At 35.6% G+C, this 18,419-nt stretch overlaps 1 protein-coding gene across 4 annotated transcripts in view; it reads right to left on the reverse strand.

Annotated features, from left to right (window-relative positions):
* Positions 1–18,419, reverse strand: part of CDK19 (cyclin dependent kinase 19) — a 248,765-nt gene that overhangs the window by 174,828 nt on the left and 55,518 nt on the right. The window contains exon 3 of one of the 4 annotated variants that reach the window (XM_056814349.1): positions 3,728–3,769. The exons of the other annotated variants lie outside the window; for them this stretch is intronic. The gene's annotated coding sequence lies outside the window, so the exon portion shown is untranslated. The remainder of the gene's footprint in view (positions 1–3,727; positions 3,770–18,419) is intronic. 4 annotated transcript variants of the gene reach the window in all.

An 18,419-nucleotide genomic window follows, 5' to 3' on the forward strand; every position in this document is an offset into this window, starting at 1 on the left:
CAGACTACCTTGGAACATTTTGTTAAGAGTATTCCCCATTTTAAACAATGAAAGTACTTGATCAGGAATGTATTGGGTATTCTAACATTACTCCACCCATACATACTTAGGCATACTTTAGGGAAAGATAAAGTTGTAAACTTCTGATGGAACAATGAGAAAAAGTCCCCAACCCATACTTATAGTGAGACAAAAGCCCTTAAGCTAGGTCTGTTTTTAGATCTAAGTACCTATGAAGGTCAAATTAATCACTAAAAGGTCAAGCAACTTACAAAGGGCAAGCTTAGCAAAGAGGTGTGAAGTACTCAGAAGATATAATCTCCCCAGAGAAGGTGAGAACTAAAGAGTGGTAAAAACTAAGAATGGGCAGTCCCAGGAAAAGCATCTACTGTGACTTAGTTTCTCTCTTAAAGAGAAAAGGTCTAGGGCCTAGCCTTTCCCTACTATTGTTCTTACTCTGTCTCTCTCCCTTTCCTTATTTCCTTCATTTGTATTAAGTAAAATCTCCATAAAACCCAGCTGACAGATATTTTACTATTTTGGGAATTCTCCCATGGCGACCAATTATTTTTCATTTAAATCAAGACACTAAAAATTATCTTTACCAGTGTGGCCAAAACCTTACAGTTTGGCCATTTACACATTTTCATGGTAACAAAGGAAGATTGTAGCACCCCTCCCCCAAAAAAGAATTCCAAGAAAAAAATTACACTGAGTCATTTTTCTAGCCCAGGTTAGGATAAAGGAGTAAAAAGAGAATTCTGCACACAGTGGAGATGAGATATTGTCAATGGCAGCTCAACAGAACATTCCAGTGCAGGGAGAAGCCATGCACAAGGGCAAGATCAGGTACCAGATCCAGAAGAAAGGAACTGAAATTTGTATAGGTAGGAACAGATGCCAACTAGCACTTCTATTACTCATTAGCCAGTCTCAGGGCAGAGTTCCAGGGTAGAATGAGGTATCTAATGACAGGGAAAGGAGCAGTTGTATGGATCCTAATCTGTGCACCTAGAAAGGAGCAAATTCACAAGTAATGTGTGGCTCAAGTCCTAGGAAAGGAGTTCACAGTTCCAAGCTCTAGTCAGTCTGAATCTCATCCCTAGTATCTGCCTCCTTATGCTGACTAAGGGTAAGGAAATGACATATGACTTTTTTTTTAAATTCCTGATCAGGATTCAATCTAGTACACTTTCTAGATCTGTTTGGAATAGAATTTGGCTGGGGGAGGGAGCTTGCCTACAGAATAACCAGGACAGGAATTCTATACCAAAAGGAAGCCTGCAGTAATATCAATCTGAATCAATAGAACTTTCTAACTGGCTAATAATAGATGAGTCCTGGAGCATTCTCCTAAAATTCAATAAGCAAGTCCAAGGGCCTATTCCTCAGACCTGTCAGGAATTTTCAGAGTTCAAATCAATGAGTCGGTGTTTAGGACTTTTTATCCTAGATCAGACTGCCATGGGAGTACTAAGAGCTTCCATGCAGTCAAATATTTATTGCAATACATAAATATTTGCTTTTTGTAGTTGTTAAGTCAAGTCCAACTCTTTATTTGAGGTTTTCTTAGCAAAGATACATTAATGAGTGTTTTGTCATTTCCCTCTCCAGCTCAGTTTACAGATGAGGAACTGAGGCAAACAGGATTAAGTACCTTGCCCAGGGCCATATAGCTAATTTGTGTCAGAGGCCAGATTTGAGTTTACAAAGATGAGACTTCCTAATTACAAGCCCAATACTCTATTTATAACACCACCTACCTCCCCCTAAACATTTATTTAGTTCCTGCTAAATACAAATTTTTTAAAACACAGTTCCTACCCTCAAAGAACTTATAGTATAACAGGGGAGGCAGCACACAAAAGAAAGATGAAAAGGGGGAAGGAAAAGGAAGGTCCCCAATAAAAAGGGCATGATGGAAAATGATGTGGGAGAGCTTTGAAGCAAAACCCTGGACTCAGGACAGGTACCCTTATCAGGAATAACAGACTCCAATAATTAGCTTAAAAATAAAATATAAAATTTATTAAATTTAATGCAAGTTGAATTATTAAGTTAAATGGCCAGGGAAGCAGGTATAGGTAGAATACTGCCTCTCAGAGGAGATGGGGTTTAGGATATTTATACCCTCTAGACAACAGAGTCTAAATGATAAGAGATGAGGAGATGGGATGATGCTATGTAATCAGGAATGGGGTAATGTTCTGGGTTGGGAGGTAAAAAGGGATGACCTGTGGAATTCAAGAGATGATTGGATTAGATACCACCCAAAGATCAGGGTAGAACTGGGCAGTGAATGTCTATGTTAATCAAAGATGTAGGGGGAAGTTCAAAGGAACTATTTCCTCTCAGGGATCTTAAAGGAATTTCCTACATCCCTTTTGATCTGGAACACTGCTGGAGTTCAAAATGTCCAGAGGGAAACCCTAGGTCCCATGCCAGAAGTCTAAAAAAAATAGATCAAACCAGACATTCAACCCAAAAGTGTACAGAACCCAAGCATAACATCAAGTCCAAAGTCAAAGTGAGCCAGAAGAATGGGAAAACAAACAAAAAAAAAGAATCCCATCACAAAAGACTATTATAGTGATAGGGGCACTCAAACCCAGAAGAGAATGACTTTAAAACATTTACAAGCTCAGAGGAAAACACATTCAACCATATTTCCAATACAAATTAATGCAAGAGTTTTAAAAATCTTTTTTTAAAATTTGAGTGAAATAAGACCAAAAGAAGTAAAAAAAAAAAGGAAGAGATGAGAGTTATGTGAGAAATAATAGAAAGGAGGGAGCAGCTCAGTGGCTCAAAAACCAGGCCTAGAGAAATTAAGTCCTACATTCAGATCTGCCCTCGGACAATACCTAGTTGTGTGACCCTGTGAAATCTCTTAACCCCCAATGCCTAGTCCTACTCAGTCTTCTGCCTGGAAACTAAAAAATATAAGGGGGAGGAAGGGAGAAAGGAAGGGCGAGCAGGAGGTGAACAGTTTGAAATAAGAGATATAAGTCTTATACCCCAGAAAAATAATTTCATAAAAATTTTTGTTGTTTAGTCATTTTCAGTTCTATCTGACTCTATGGTCCTGGAGGGAGGCGGGGGGGGGGGGTGTAGGGGGGGGTTTGTGGCAAGGATACTGGAATGGTTTGACATTTCCTTCTCTAGTTCATTTTATACATAAGGAAACTGAGGCAAACAGGTGACTTACCCAGGAGTCATACCACTAGTAAGAATCTGAACCCAGACTTGAATTTGAGTCTACCTAACTCTAGACCTGGTACTTATCCACTCTGCCACCTAGGTCCTAGAATGGACAAAATATTAGCTAATAACTCCATGAAACAGTAAGAAATAGTAAACAAGATCAAAAGATTGACCAAAACAAAAGAGAAGAAAGACTGAGAAGGAAAAAAAATTAACAATCCATTAGAGGCTAGAAATATATCCAGAAATCCTTACGAGAACTGCCCAGATCTCTCAGAACCTGAGGACAAATAGAAATAGAAAAAAATCCACTTGTCATTACCTGAAGAAAATAAAAAAATAAAACTCCTAGGAATATTATAGCCAAAACCCAGAGCATCCAGGTCAAAAAAAAAAAAGGCATTTTTAAGAAGTCAAACAGAAAGAATTCAAATACTGATAAGCTTAAGTCAGGATTACACATAATTTAGTAGCCACCATTAAAAAGGAGTAAAGATATTCCAGAGGTAAAAGATGGACTTACCGAGAAAAATTGAATATAATCCAACAGGGGGAAAAACTGGACCTTTTAACAAAAAAAAAAAAAGACCACTCTTGAACTGCATAAAAGTTGCAAGATATGTAAAACAAACCCACATAAATCATCAGCATTTCTACATGGCACCAACTAAGCTCAGTAACAAGAAACAAACAAAAAAAAAATTCCATTTAAATTAATGGTAGATATTATAAAATACTTGACTGTCTACCTGCCAAAATAAACCTAGGAACTCTAGTTACAAAATACTTCATAAAAATAAAGTCAGATGTAAACAACTGAAAAAAACACTAATAACTCATCCGTAGGCTGAGCAAATATAATAAAAGTGACAATTTTACTAAACTAATCTACTTATTCAGCACCATACCAAACTACTCAAAAATTATTTTATGTGACTATAAAAAATAATAACAAAATTCATCTGGAAGAACAAAATGTCAGGAATATCAAGTGAATCAATGGAAAAAAAAATGAAAGGAAGTAGCCTGGGAGTAACAGATCTCAAACTGCACTACAAAGTAGTAATCATCAAAACAAGCTGTTACTAAGAAACAGAGTGGTGAGGATCAGTGGAATAGATTAGGTACATAAAATCTAGTAAAATATGAACATTGTAATTTAATGTTTGATAAATTATAAAATCCAAACTTTTGGAACAATAACTCACTCTGACAAAAACTGTTGGGAAAATTGGAAAATAGTGTGGAAGAGATTGGGAAAAGAACAACATCTCACACTGTATACTAACATAATTAAAGGTACAATGATCTAAACATAAAAGGTGATACCATAAGCAAATTAGGGAAGCTTGGAATAGTTCACCTGTCAGATCTATGGATGGGAAGAATTTAGAACCAAAGAAGATATTAGGAAGCATTATGAAATGTAAAAATGGATAATTGATTATATTAAATTCTAAAAGTTTTATATAAACCATACCAATGCAACTCAGATTAGAAGGAAAACAGAAAGCTAGGGGGAAATTTTTATAGCAAGTCTCAAATAAAAGTCTAATTTTTTAAATTAGACAAGTCAAATTTATACAAATAGAATATTATCATTCATATTCATACTTTCAATATTATCCAAATCATAAATGGTCAAAGGCAGTTTTCAGATGAATAAATCAAAGCCATTCATAGACAAATGAAAAAATGCTCTGAATCACTCTTGATTAGAGAAATGAAAATTTAAAACCTCACACCTATCAGATTGGCCTATATGATAGAAAAGGAAAATGACAAATGTTGGAGGAGATTCAGGAAAATTGGGATATTAATACACTGTTGGTGGAGTTACAATCTGATCTAACCATTCTGGAGAGTGATTTGGAACTGTGCTATAAAAATATGCATACATTTTAAACTATCAATACCATTATTGGGAAAGATTTTTAAAAAGGGAAAAGGACCTATTTGCACAAAAATATTTATTGCAAATCTTTTTGTGGTATCAAAAAATGGAAATTCAAAGGTTATCCATCAACTGGGGAATGGCTAAACAAGTTATGATATATCATTGTGGTGGAATATTGTGCTATAAGAAATGGCAAGCAAGATGATTTTGGGAAAATCTGGAAAGACTTATATGAACTGATACAAAATGAAGTGAGCAGAACCAGAACCCTGTACACATTAACAGCAATGTTTTTTTGAAGAACAATTGTGAATGACCAGTGATCTAAGACAATGCCAGAGACTCATGATGAAAAATGACATCTGTTCTCCAAAAAAGAATTCATAAGAGTTTAAATGCAGACTGAAACATACTATACTTAACTTTCTTCTTTTTTTGGTTTGTTTGAGATCTCTTTCCCAAAGTGACTAATATTTTTAAATGTTTTACATGATTGCACATGTAAAATCTTTCTCAGATTGCTTATTATCTCAGGAAGAAGAAAGAGGTAGGAGGGGATGAGAGAGGAAGGGTGAGGAGGGAGTAATTTGGAACTCAAATAAAATTTTAATAAATGGTAAATAACTTTTTATATGTAATTAAGGAAAAAATATTATTTTTAAAAAAGACAACACTACACAGAAACTTTGAAGTTCCAACACAGGAGTCAAGAGAAACAAAAGAGTAAACATTTTAAAAAATCATAAGGGACTAAACAATGATAAATTGCTTAAATTTTAATATGGGGAAATTATGTCCCTTGTAAACCTTAAAATTTCTTAGACTTATGAATGTTGGAAATTTCACCATTGGGAAATTTCATACTTGGAAAAAATTTCCTACTGATAGTAAGAACTCTATTGGAATGTGAAACCCCTTGGCATGGGAGGATCCTTCTCCTCCCTACTTAAGACTACTTTAGGACAGAAACTTTTTGCTAAACAATGGAAAGGGCTTTGACCTATGCTTAAGCATAGAACAGGAAGTTCTTTGAGTCATGATTGATTTTAGAATTGATACAATAGAGATACTTGGAATGACAGAACCAGGTCTTGGAACTTACAAATCTCCACCCTACTCAGTCTAACAGGATTTAGGAAGGGCTATAGCACAGATCAAGATTTAATTATTTGAGAATATGACCTACAACAGACATGTGCAAAGGAAACAGACCTTTGGGCGGTCCTGGGTTAAGCCAGAGCCACCATTGGCACAGGGGAGACATTGACAGTGATTGGTAGATGTGAGAACTGAGGGGAGGGGACTTAGATGGTTTCCTTAAAGATAGCGGGGTCTGAGGAGAGGAGAGGGAGCTTCTTGCTCTGAGTGAGGTGGCTCTGAAGGAGGACTGAGGAGGTTGCTCTGTTGGAGGACCAGGAGAGAAGGCTGGCTCTGAAGGAGGAGAATTCTCTGGAAACATTTCTTGAAAGGAGGCTCTCTTGAAGGTGGAGCCTGAGGTTGGCATGAGAAGCCTTACCTAGAGAGATCTTGGGTGAGTGATAAAACCAACTGACTGATTTATTCATTCTTATTCCTTTCTTACTTTCTCTCTTTTCTATTGATTAATCAGTGTATTATAAATTTCTCTATAAAACCCAGTTGGCTTGGGCATATTCACAAATTGGGAATATATTCCCTGGCAACTATCTTATATTTATATAAAACCAAGACACAGTAGAAAACATATTTCAGCGGTCATAATTGATATATATATTTCCCTTGCTCCCAAACATTTTAATTATCACACCCTTCTGAATCCTGTTATCATCAGGGTTTAAAGAAGAAGTCTAATTAGACATAAGGCCCAGGAGTGGTTACATATTGATGATCAGAGTTAGTACCAGCTGCCTCCAATACACCCCTGGAAAATGACAACCTTCATTTATCCTTCTGACTCAGTGTGATTTTTTATTAACATGACTAAATATTTGTTCGAACTATGGGGAGAAAAACTTTGGTAGACTCTAACAGCCCCTCAAGCTCTCATCATTAATCTCCTATCCTTCTATCAGTCAAATTCCTAGGTAGGGTCAAGAACACTACTGTGTATATTCTGCCTCTTTTCCTCTCTTCTTATTCATTCAATATTTTATAATCAGGCTATCAACTTTACCACTCATCTCCTAAGTAAGCAAATGTCTGAACTGCCAAATCTGACAGTCTTTTCTCAGTCCCCATTCCTTTCAACCTCTCCACTATGTATATATAACATTATTGACTATTTCTTTCCTCCTGATTATGGTCTATGCATTTTTGTGGCCCAATTCTCTTTTGACTCTCTTCTTGTTTTACCTTTTCTGCCTCCTTTCTCAGTCTCCTTTGCAGGTTTAACACACATAGTACATCCCTTACAATGGATATTTATTCCCCCAAAGCTGTGCTGCCTTTAGACTTACAGTCTTTTCCCTCTTTACAATCTCTCCTGATGATCAGCTACCACAAATTTAATTAACTCATCTCTATGTAGATTACTCACAGATATCTAGCCCATGTCTCCCACGCATAAGCATTGTATTACCAACTACATATTAGAAATTTAAAAGTAACCTCAAAATATATCAAACACATGCATATCAGAAATTCAACACATACACAAGCATCCCAGAAATCTACCCTTCTTCTGTGAAGATTGGTTAAAAATAGACAAGGGGAGAGTTAATCCTATCAAATCAAGAATTTAAAGTACCCCTACTTACCATTAAGTAAGAGAGTTCACAAGTTAAACTCATACCTCCAAAGGGCACTGCCTGCTCCACCGTGGGCAGGGCTAAGCAAATTGAAAAGACTGCCATTGGTTTCTGTAAAAAAGGGGGAATGACTGGAAGTGACATAGAAAATAGGAGCATAAAAGTAAGAGACCAGCATGGTCTGAATTCATTCCTTTCTTGGCTTCTGGAGAAATTGGTTCTAGAGATTGATTCCCTTCCTGGTGTCTGAAGTGAGTGGATGAGTTTTCTGCCTTGTCTTTGGAAGAGTCTACGTTGGTGGAACTCTAGCTAAAGATACCACTGGGACTTCTGGCGAAGGATTACTGGGAAATCCACATGGAGAAAAGGGATTTAGGAAAGCCCCTGCCAGGGCTGAGCCTGACTTCTCAGAAGAGCTGGTAGGCTTATTAGAATCTGTCTCTTTATCTGCATTCTTTCACTCTTTCTACCTCTTTGTAAATAAAGCTTCTAAAAGTCATTTTGACTTAAGCTATAATGTTTTTAAATCTATGACCACAATATTACTTTATAACTCTCATATTTATCATAAAACCTAAAGGTAAACTCTTACATCTCCAACCATCCCCATTTCTATCTAAGCATCACTATTGTTTCCATTCTCCAGAGTTAATAAACTTAGTCAGTATATCCTTGATTCCACATTGTTACACCACATAATCAATCACCTCCACTTCTTCAAGATCTTTTATAAAAATTCCCTCTTCTCTATTCACATAGTCAATTTCTTAGTTCAAGTCCTCCAAACCTCCTGTATGAACTACTGCCAAGATCTCAATCTATTCTAATTCATCTAAATTCAACTGGAAAAGTGATTTTCCCCAAGAGTGGATCTGACCATGTCCCTACTTTACTCAATTTTTTTTAACTTTACTCAGTGCTTGATCTGATAAACTTAATGTTTCCTGTAGAATTGTTATAATATGATTTGAAATAGAAATTCTGTTTAGATTTTAAAGCTCTTCATCTTAAAGCTCCATTTTATCTTTCCAGTCAATTTTCCCATCAATACAATATTTCAATGAGAATAATCTATCTACACAATGAGAACATTTAAGATACTGATAGTAAAAGGAAAACAGGAAGTTTCTGAAAGCCACATTCCGTCACAGAAAACAGGTGATATGTGTCTCAGCTAGAAATACTAAGGATTTAGAATTATGATAAATTAATAAAAATTGCTTTTAGTACATTTTTGTCTAAAACACAAAGTACGATATAAATATTTTTTCTTCAACAACTAGACAGCTTCTTTTAACATGAGATTATGACCCTATTATCACACCTTTAAATTTATAGCATTCTACTTTTCTTTTTCTCTCTTCAAAATATAATGCAATATGTGTACTGTTTGGATATAACTGAGAAATGACCTAATTATTCTATAAAGCAATTCAGAACTTTTCCAAAAGAGTCACTGATGTAGCTCTTCTGAACCCATAAATCTAATACTACCATACTACCAGCCATATACATAAAGATAACAAAAACACAGGAAAAGAAACAATATGTATCCCAAAAAAATATAGCAGTATCTTTTGTTATAGCAGAGAACTCAAAATAAAACAGATACTTAAGAACTAAGGAACAGCTGAACAAATGACAACATATGAGAATAATGGGATATTGTCGCACAGCAATAATGGTGCAAGGTTCAAACTTGAGTAAACTGAGAAGACTTCTAATGAACTGATATAATGAAGTAAGCAGAATTGGGAGAACTTGTGCAAAGAACAATGTAAAAAGGAAAACAACTAAGAGTTCAGAGTTCTAATCACCATGAGGACCAAAAAAATATTCCAAAAGACATCCAGATGATCAATCACTCTTTTAACAGAGAAATGATGGACTATGAGTACAAAATTAGGAATACATTTTCAGACACAGCTAATAAATTAGTCGATCTACAAGTAATTTAAATAATTAGTAAGTGCTAGGCACTATGCAAAGTACTAGAGAAACAAAGAAAGTCAAAAAGATTATCTGAAAAAGCTTACATTTCAGTACACAACTCTGTACATAAAGTGTAAATGACAAATAATCTTTAGGGATGGGAGGAAGGGAGAATTTCTGAAAGTCTTAAAAGAAGCCAAAAAACATAGGTGAGGAAGAAAAGTATTCCAAGCATGGGTGAAAGTCCTGCAAAAAGATACAAAGACAGAGGAGATAATGCATTATATCTGAGGAATAGTCAATCAGCCAAAAAACATTCGTTACAAACTTACTATGTGTCAGGCATTGTGCTAAGCACTGAGAATAAAAGCAGAAAAATGAGTCCCTACTATCAAGCTAACTTATGCTCTAATGTGGGAAGATAATACATAAAAGGAAGCTAACAAACTCATCATCCTCAGTCCACTTCAATAAATGAATAAATATTTAATATGCCAGGCACTGAGCTAAGTGGCAAAAGACAACCCCATCCCTCAAGGAAGTCACAATCTCCATGTTGGAGGAAATAAGAAACAAACATGTTCAAACAAGCTATAACAAGGATAAATAAGAAATAATTAACAGAGGGAAGGATTTAAGATGAGCTTGGTAAGATTTTTCTGGAGCAGACAGGACCTTAGTTGGGACTTGAAGGAAGCCAGGAGTTGAAGATAAAGAAAGAGAGTAAATCAGGTATGAATGACAACCAGAGAAAATGCCCAGCCAGAGCCAAAAGATGGAGTGTCCTGTCCCTGGAATAGCAACGGATACCATCTGTCACTGGTTCAAAGACTACATGTTGGGGAATAAGGTATAAGAACAGAAGTAGGGAGAGAGAGGAGAACCACCTAGATTATTAAGGACTCTGAAAGCCCAACAGAGGATTTAATATTTTATCTTAAGAGGGGATGACAAGGAGCTAATGGATTTGATTGAATATAGGGTCAACATCACTTTGGTGGTTAAACACAGGCTGTAGTAAGAGCAGGGAGGCAAGTCAACTCACCCAAATGATTTTGCAACAGTCCAAGTGTGAGGATGAGGGCCTTCACCAGGGTGGAGCAGTATCAAGAGATGTTGCAAAGTTAAAATCAACAGGCCATGGAAAAGGAAAGGATATGGAACATGAGAAATAATAAGGAGATGGAGATGGTGTGTAGACAGCAAACCTTAGTGACTGAGAAGATAGAATTACCTTCCATAGTAAAAGGGAAATTGGGAGAAAGAGTTAAGGGAAAGATAATGAGTTCAGCTTTGAATATACAGTTTAAGGTGACTATCAGAGATCCAGTCTGATATATCTGAAAGGCAGTCAGAAATTTGAGACATGGTAAGCAGCAAGGTTGGAGCTGGTTGGTAGAACTGAGAATCATTTCAATAGAAATTATAATAAAATTCATGGCCACTAATAATGTCACCAATTGAAGTAGTACAGAGGGAAAGGGTGTGTAAAAATAGACTCGAACTCTGGACTTCAATCCCCACAAGCCCTTGCTCCACTTCCCCAAAATGCTTTGTCATTTCACTGAATTCTCAGGTGGGCCGAGATCAAGAAGGGATTTAACCTGATTGCAAAGGCTTTTGTGCTCTCTTTTGGACTTCCATTTTAGAGCAGACGCAGCTCTTCCATGATGTGAGATTATCTTTTCTAGGCCTCTCTGGCCTAGGCACGTTTTTCTTATCCTGTATTTTCTTTAATCCTTAACTTTTAATAAACCTCTAAAAAATATAATACTCCTTGCAGAAAGAAACTAATTTCTACCTGCTTCAGTCTCCCCTAAATTTTAATCTTTACAGGTGAGAGGGTCCCAAGCAAGACAAGGCCCTATGGGATACCTACAGTTAGAAGATGAGACATGGATGAAGATCCAACAATAGAAAAAGTGGTCTGAGAGGTAGGAGATGAACAAGGAGAGTGGTGTCCCAAAAACCTAGAGAGAAGAGAATGTCCAGGAAAAGAGGGTGATCAACAATATCAAAAGGTTGTAGGGATATCAAGAAGAATGAGAACTAGGAAAATGAGAACTGAGAAAATCACTAGATTTTCTCTAGTGGTATCAATAAGATACCACTGCTAACTTTGGAGAATGCAGTTTTAGTGGAAGAGATGAAGGTACTTGTGGGAACACTGTAGATAAGTCTAGTCATGAACACAACCAGGAGCCAAATGAAGCATGGTCATCAGAAACTGATCAATGGAAGAAGGGAGGAGCTAACATTGTATAGATACGTCCCAAATAAATCCCAGATCACAACTGCTCCAACCATCTTCATTTCCTAAGGATGCAGAGCATAACGAATTGGCTTTAACTCTTAACGGCTAACATTTAGGTTCCTGCTATGTAGGGCCAAAATGGCAGTGGCTGACCTCAGACCAAATTAGAGGCACTTCTCTAGCACCACCATTCCGCCATCCTCATTTCAACCAGAAGCACAAAACAGAAGCAAGAATGTATCTAATCAAACTGGTATCCGTATTAAATCCTAGTTAACTAGCACTTATTAAAAGCCTATTCTGTGCCAGGCATTTACTAAACATTGAGGATACAAAGGCAAAAATTGTTCCTACTCCCAAGACACACAGAATCTAATAATGGGGGAGAAAACAGGCAAAGTAGGTACAAATAAAACACATAAAGGATAAACTGCTGGTAATCTGGGAGGGAAATGACTAAGATTAAAGATTATCAAGTCATAAACTAGTGCCTTTTTATTAATAGAAATGACATTAAAGAAGATACATTAATATTTGCTTTGCTGTAATGAGGTCTTACCATCTGACTTGCAGCTGAAAAGATCTTTAAATGTCTCTTGCTATTAAAATGTGAATTCTTTGTTTTTATATTTGCATCTCTGGCATTTAGTGTAACATTATATATATATATGGTAAATGCCTAATAAATGCTTATTCCTTCCAGCCTAAATTAAGCCAGTGAAGATGAAGTACTTCCTTTTTTTTTTTAACCCTTACCTTCCATCTTGCAGTCAATATTGTGTATTGACTTCAAGGCAGAAGAGTGGTAAGAGCTAGGCAATGGGGTTAAGTGACTTGCCCAGGGTCACACAGCTGGGAAGTGTCTGAGGCCAGATTTGAACCTAGGACCTCCCATCTCTAGGACCGGCTCTCAATCCACTACCCTAGCCAGTTGCCCCCAGATGAAGTACTTCTAACAAAGAAAAAGAAATAAAGAAAATTCCAAAGACCAGTAGTGATCAAAAATAACTTCAAGTTAGTAAATTAAGTCAATATTTATATGCTCCAACTTCATATTCACTAAATAATTTAACATCCAGCATACTCCTAAGTTTTTACACATCATTGTGGAAGGTTTCTTTTTCCCACAGAACTATTTCTGCTATATGAATTCTACTTTATCAATAGAATAGTACTCGAGATGGTACATTACTGACAGTTTTGAAACTAGGTGTTGCCAACTTTACAACAAAATCCTATATGAATCTTCTCCAAGTCTTATTTTATCTTCAAATGTTGGAAGAAGTCCTTTCTTTTCATCTGTGATCCATTCCACTTGGCAAAAGAGAGATTTTCAACAATAAGAAAGAACAAGAAAGCACCACAATGAATCACATTAGATGGTAGATGGAAGGATGCATTATAATCCAGTTCTCCCTACAACTACTCCAACAAAGATCTAAGAGTACCAGACAAACTAGTGATCAGTAAATCCAAGGAGAAAACAAAGTTAGTCACTTTTCCAGGTCAGAGAATAGTAACAAGAGTCAACCAGCATCTAGGTCTCTCTGGCCCCAGAGCTGGGTTGTGAATCCAGTGTGGACTTAACAGGGAACCAAAGGCAAGGGATCTGGCTGTGTTCTTGGGAAAGGAGCACTTATGGATCCAGGAGAGTCGGAGCCAGTCTACAACTGGAGTCCGACACCAAAGTTGGGTTGTAGGCCCCAGTCAATGAGGTCTTAGGAAGAGACAATGAGATAAAGTGTTAGACTTAGCTCCAACAATATTCCAGGAAAACAAGCTGACCTCAAATTGTGTTTTGTGCAAGAACAGGAACAGAAACTAGAAGCAATTGTGTGGCATGGTCTCTGGAGAGAGGTCACCAGTCAAAGACCTACAACTGAGTGACTAGGGCAGGGAGCTCAGACAAGGAGAGGTTTACAATTGTTACACCAAAACTGAAGAGCCGTCCAGCTAGTCAACAAAAGCTGAAGACATCAGCCAAGAGCAAGCCTATGGTTGTATTTGCCCAGGTACAGAGTAAAGAACTTAAAAAACTCAGATGAGGAAAACAAGTCATTTGACTTCTTGTCAAAAATGTCAAAACTTTAATTTGAAAATATGTATTGTATGACAGCACATGTAAAACCTGTATCAGCTTACTTGCCTTCTCTGGGAAGAGGGAGGGAGAAAATTTGGATGGCAAAATGTCAAAAAACAAAAAGGCTACTTAAGGCACAGCACAGTGAAAATTTGAAAGTCTCAGAATTAGCACCCTCCCTGAGAACCTTGAAAAAAATATTACTCAATATGTAGAGAAAAAGTAGCAACAAGACCCCAGAGAATACAGAAGATACAATGTGATGTTGAAATTCACTTCAAATAGTAAATTACCAAGAATGCGTAATCCCTTTCTTCCCCACCAAAAAAAAGACACATGATAAAGAGGTATTATGGGGTCAGAGACATACATCTAGGACTCAACCCAGAAAAAGAAACAAAACACCTACAAGCAAAGTCTCAAAGAAAAACATAGCTTAAAACCAAAAAACATTAGCCAAGAAACAAATTAAGGGCTAAACAAAACTTTTTGAATTATTTTGCAGGAGGCAGCTAGGTGGCTCAATGAGTTGAAAGTCAGATCTAGAGAGGGAAGGTTCAAAGCTGGCATCAGACATTTCCTAGCTCCATAATCCTGGGCAAGTCACTTAATTTCTATCTCAGCCCTTACCACTACTCTACCTTGGAATCAATACACAGTAATGATTCTAAGATGGAAGGTAAGGATTTTTTTTAAATATAGTGTAAATTAAATGAAAATGCTACAGGAAAGAATCAGAATGAGAGCTCTAAAGGAAAGACTTGAAAGGCAAAGCAATAGCTTAGTAAAAGAAGTACTAAGCTTAACCCAAGTAACAAACTTCTTGAAAATGAGAACAGATCAAAGAAAAATTTTAAATTCCATTATATAATAAAGAAAATTAAAGTCAAAAGGAATATTATAATAAAAGGATAATGAAGCATATTGGGAATAATATTCAGACATGACTAATGTGCTAAACTGTTTTGCTCAGTTATATTTATTTTTGACAAGGGAAGACATCTATGGAATAAAATAGAAAGACAGAAGGAAAGGGAAAAACGAACATTTAAAAAATGTTTAAAACACACTGAAGAAAAACCAAAAGTTCAGCTAATACAAAACAATTTCACATGATCGAGTTTAAAATACATTTTTTAAAACAAATTATAAGCCTGAAGTAAAGCAAGAATATTCTATCACCACGCACTATTATTTGATATGGTGCTATAAATACTAGCTATAAAATAAGCCAAGAAGGAAAAGAAAAGAAATCAGGGGAATAATACAGCATAAGCAAGTAAGAAATAAAACTGTTGGGGGCAGGTGGGTAGTTGAGTCAATTGAGAGCCAGGCCCAGAGATAGAAAGTCCTGGGTTCAAATCTAACCTCAGACACTTCCTAGCTGTGTGACCCTGGACAAGTCACTTGACCCCCATTGCCTAGACCTTACCATTCTTCTATCTGTAAGATAAGGGTTCAAAATTTTATTTATTTATTTGTTGCTTTTTTATAGATATGATTTTCTATTTTAGAGAATCCTTGAGATTCAACTAAAATTAATCAAAATAATTAATAATCTCAGCATAGTTTTGTAGTACATACCAATAAAACTCAGCAGAAAGAGACAGAAATAATTCAAAATAACCACTGAGTATGTAAAATATTTGGGATTTCTTCTATCATGACATATGCCAGAATAATAATAACTATAAAATATAGAAACAAAGGCAGATCTAAATAGAGAAATATTCCTTACTTATGGGTAGGCCAAGCAATTTTAAAAAAAAAACTAGCTTAGCTAAATTAATTTACTTTTCCAGAGGCATAATCAAATTACAAATGGTAAAATTTTTAAAGTAGAAAGAAAAAACAAAATTTCATTTGGAGGAACAAAATATCAGACTCTCAAGGAAAATAAAAGGGGGAGGGGGGGTCTATAAGTACCAGATCTCAAAATATACTAAAATACAGTATTGATCAAAACTATTTGTTATGAGTTGAAAAACAGAAAAGTCTATCTGTGGGGTAGATTAGGTACACAACATACAAGCAAAATAACACAAAGACCACAGCTATTGGATCTCTATGTGCCAAAAAAGCTGCTAGAACACCTGAAAAGCAGTCTGGCAGAGACAGGCTTTAAATCAGTATTCCATACATTTTACCACAATAGGGTCCAAATATATGCATGACATAAAATATAAACAGTCACAGAATAAATAAACTAGGGAAGGGAGAAAGAAAAAAAAAACCTTTGCCAATCACAGATAGGGGAAAAATTGTTGACCAAACAAGGAAAAGAGAGGCTCAAAAGAGATAACATGGGCAATTCTGATGACTTATATTTGAAGAGTTTCCACATATAAACAAAAACATCAAAATTAACATTAGAAAGGATACAATAAGATGGGGAAAACCTTTACAACAAATAAAAAGTCTGACAACCAAAACATAGAGAAAATGAATTGAATATGTAAAAACAAGGACCAATCCTCAATTGGCAAATGGTCAAAACGATGTAAATAAGCAATTGCCTATTCTCCAAGGAAGAAATACAAGCTATTAGTTGGAAAAAAAATGTTCCTAATTACTAGTAAAGAAAATGCAAATTAAAACATTCTAAGGTTCTGCCTCACATTGGCATAGACAACAAAAAATAAGAGAGGATGGGGAAAGACAGGCATTATATAGGTCAGTAGTATGAAAATTTAAATAAAAAAGGAGGGGTCACTAAAGCATACATAAAGATCTCTAAGGATGCATATTGACTTAGAAAATTACATATTAACATTAAGTTATATTTTTATTTATTTTGTCAAATATTTCCCAATTACATTTTACTCTGGTTTGGCTGCACTTTGGAGTGCACTTATGTGTCTGACACTTCTGCTGTAGGATACTGAGTACTCGGACTTAGAATCAGAAAGGTCTAGCTTCAACTCCTATCTCTCATAATAGCTCTCTAAATATGAAATACTCAACTAACTTCCAAAACTCAGTTTCCTCAACTATAAAGGCATACTAGGTGGTCTCTGATATCTCTTTCAGCTCTAAATATGAGCTTATAATGTATTGCTAATAGAATTAGGAATAATTAATAATACAACAGTCCAGTCATTCTGGAAAGGACTATTCAAACTACATTCACAAGGTCACTAAAATGTGCGTGGTCTTTGCCCTAATAAATAACACTACAAAGGTCTCCAAGTTATCCCTGACTACATCTCCAAAAGGAATCAAAGGATTTTAAAATCAGAATAACCTTACAAAGTTATACGGTGAGATGAGCATATAAAGTTATCCACTAAAACACTCTTTTTTTTTCTTCCCAATGTATTGATTAATTTTGCTGATTTCTCTTATCAACTTTTCTTTTTAAAAAATGTTCATAATTATATAGGATGGCTCTCTGGAGGGACTAGTAGAGAAACAAGGGAAAATAAAAGCAAAAGATTTTGACAGGCATTTATTTTGGAAAATATGTTTAGTGAAAACTAGTTCAACTATTAAAAAAAATTGTGTCAAATATACCTGATAAGGGTCTGATATCCAAGAGATATATCCAACTAAAAGAAACATACAAAACCTAAAGTTATTCCTCAATAGTATGGTCAAAGGAAATGAATGTACATTTCTTTAAAATATTTTTGCAAGCTAATAATAATACAACTATATGGGGGAAAGTTCCAAATTATCTAAGGTTTTGCTCAGAAAATTAGCAAGGATGACAAAATAAGAAAATTATCAATGTTGGAGGGGTCAGATAATAAAAGGCACACATGCAATGTGGCTTTGGAAGTATGAATAGATCAAGTAGCATTTGTCTTAAACAAAAATTCTGGAAAGTAAATATGGGGAATGACTTTAAAAATTGTGGTATATGATTATAACAGAATATTATTATGCTATGAGAAATAACAAACAGGATGATTTCAGAAAAAAAAACCTGAAAAGGTTTACATGAATTGATGCTAAGTGACGTGTGTAGAACCAGGAGAACATTATACACAGTAACAGTAATATTGTATGATGACCAACTGTGAATGACTTAGCTATTCTCAGCATTACAATGATCTAAGACAATTCCAAAAGACTCAAGATAAAAAATACTATCCACTTCTAGAGAAAAAATTGAAGGAGTCTGAATGCATATCAAAGCATACAATTTTTCATTTTATTTTCTTGAGTTTGTTTTTTTTGTGGTCCATGAGAATTATGATTTTTAAATCAAGATTCTGATGGCTGTTGCCTACTGACTTACAGGACAGTCTTCTTCCTTCCTCAATGAATTCAGCTCCTAGTTCAGTTTCTCTTCTCTCCAATGTCTTCATGCTAAAGAACTTT

Source organism: Monodelphis domestica, chromosome 2, assembly GCF_027887165.1.
Source record: "Monodelphis domestica isolate mMonDom1 chromosome 2, mMonDom1.pri, whole genome shotgun sequence".
Classification (NCBI taxonomy): Eukaryota; Metazoa; Chordata; class Mammalia; order Didelphimorphia; family Didelphidae; genus Monodelphis; species Monodelphis domestica.